The sequence below is a fragment of the Suncus etruscus genome, chromosome 2, assembly GCF_024139225.1.
Source record: "Suncus etruscus isolate mSunEtr1 chromosome 2, mSunEtr1.pri.cur, whole genome shotgun sequence".
In the NCBI taxonomy this organism is placed as follows: domain Eukaryota; kingdom Metazoa; phylum Chordata; class Mammalia; order Eulipotyphla; family Soricidae; genus Suncus; species Suncus etruscus.
In genome coordinates, this window is record NC_064849.1 from 131,373,029 (window position 1) to 131,375,411 (window position 2,383).

Below are 2,383 nucleotides of genomic sequence, written 5' to 3' on the forward strand. Positions count from 1 at the left end.
GGAACCATAAATAAATGGGACTACATTAAATGGAGAAGTTTCTGCACCATAAAGGAAATGGTTGTATTCTAGTCACTACGATACAAAGGCCACCCACAGAATGGAAGAAACTACTCACCCAATATCCATCAGATAAGGGGCTAAGATCTAAGACATACAAGGTACTGACAAAAAATAACAAGAAAAAAAAATCCAACCCCATCAAAAAATGGGAAGAAGAAATGAACAGACACTTTCTCAAAGAAGAAATATAGATGGCCAAAAGGCACATGAAAAAAATACTGCCCATCACTACTCATCAGGGAGATGCAAATCAAAACAACAATAAGGTACCATCTCATGCCACAGAGCCTGGCACCATCACAAAGAACAAGAACAACCAGTGTTGGTGGGGATGTGGAATACTCTTATTCACTGCTGGTGATAATACCAACTAGTCTAGCCATTCTGGAAAACAATATGGATATTCCTCAAAAAACTGGAAATTGAGTTCTGATATGACCCAGCAATACCACTCCTAGAGATATACTCTAGGAACACAAAAACACAATACAAAAATGCCCTCTGCGTGCCCATGTTCATTGCAGCACTATTTACAATAGCCAGAATCTGGAAACAATCCAGAAGCTTGACAACAGATGAGTGGCTAAAGAAACAGTGGTATATATACATAATGGAATACTATGCAGCTGTCAGGAAAATGAAGTCATGAAATTTTCTTATACATGGATGGACATGGAAATATTACACTAAGTGAAATGAGTCATAGGGAGAGAGACAGACACAAAATAGTCTTACTCATCTGTGGGATTTAAGAAAAATAAGAGTAGTGTGGCAATAATACCCAGAGACAACAGAGATGAGGACTGGAAAGACCAGCCCATGATATAAAGCTTACTACAAAGAGTGGTGAGTGCAGGTAGAAAAATAAAGATACCAACAACTATCATGACAATGGTAGTGAGTGAGAGAAATAGAATGCCTGTCTCAAAGACAGGCAGGGGGTAAGAGAGTGGGGGAGGGGTGTTGGTGGGGGGCATTGATGGCGAGAAGTTCAAGGGTGAAGAGTGCATTGCATTGGTGAAGGATGCTGTATTTTTAATATAATTTTTATTTTGATCATAGTGGCTTACATATTGTAGAGCTGTACTTTTTATCACTGAAATCCAACTACAAACATGTTCGCAACCATGGCACTTAAATAAAGATATTTTAAAAATTTAAAAAATAAAAAGAAATGACAGCCTTCTCAATTCTTCATCCATATGCTCTTTAGGCTTTTCTCCTACTACTGCATCTCATTACGTTTTAGTCTCTTTATCATTTCACAAGAACCCAGATGGGATGCAATATATATATATATATATATATATGCATTTTTTTCTTGTACCTGGATAAAGAGCTTAACAATATTTAGCAATCCTATTCGCATCTTTTTTTTTTTTTTTTTTTTTTTTTTTTTTTTTTTTGGTTTTTGGGCCACACCCTGTGACGCTCAGGGGTTACTCCTGGCTATGCGCTCAGAAGTTGCTCCTGGCTTCTTGGGGGACCATATGGGACGCCGGGGGATCGAACCACGGTCCATCCTAGGCTAGCGCAGGCAAGGCAGGCACCTTACCTCCAGCGCCACCGCCCGGCCCCCCTATTCGCATCTTAATCGTATTATCTCAGAATCAGATTTAGCATTATAAGAAAGATTCAATTAAAGAAGTCCATAAAATGTCCTTTGAATTCCTTTTTTGCAATAAACCTTTTAGATTCAACTAGGACGGTATTAATCCTTAGGCACAAGCCTCTTTGTACCTTGTACCTAATAAAATTTGGTCTATGGTGTTCTTGCAAGTTTGAAGATCTCTTCTCCTATGACAGGATGTCCTGTTCTCTTGAGGAAACTACTGAAGCCTATATTTTAACCTGGCCCTGCGTTCTGATGGGAATTCAGATAAGCAGTCTGAATTGTCAGTTTCTTCAAGTACAGAGCCAATAAGCCAATAATCACACGCACCCCCCCCCCGTTAAAATTTATTTCACCCCAGGGAGTTCTGATGGGAGTTCAGATAAGCAGTCTGAATTGTCAATTTCTTCAAGTACAGAGCCAATAGACAAATGACACATGGGCTATCAGATGTTTGGGGTTGGGAGAAATGGGGTCACTCCAGACTTTGATGGAGTCTTTTTTTTTTTTTTTGCATTGAGCCATCAATGCAGTGTGAGCTCAATCAGGCAGCTGATCTAGAGGCTGACAGGGGCGGACTTCCCAGCCTGGTGGACAGCCTGTGCAGGCCGCTGGGTGCAGGCCGGTGCTTGGTACCGAACTGCTGCAGCGTGTTTCGGCTCCATCCAGCAAGGGGCGGGGCCTGAGCCGGGGGCGGGGCCGGGCATC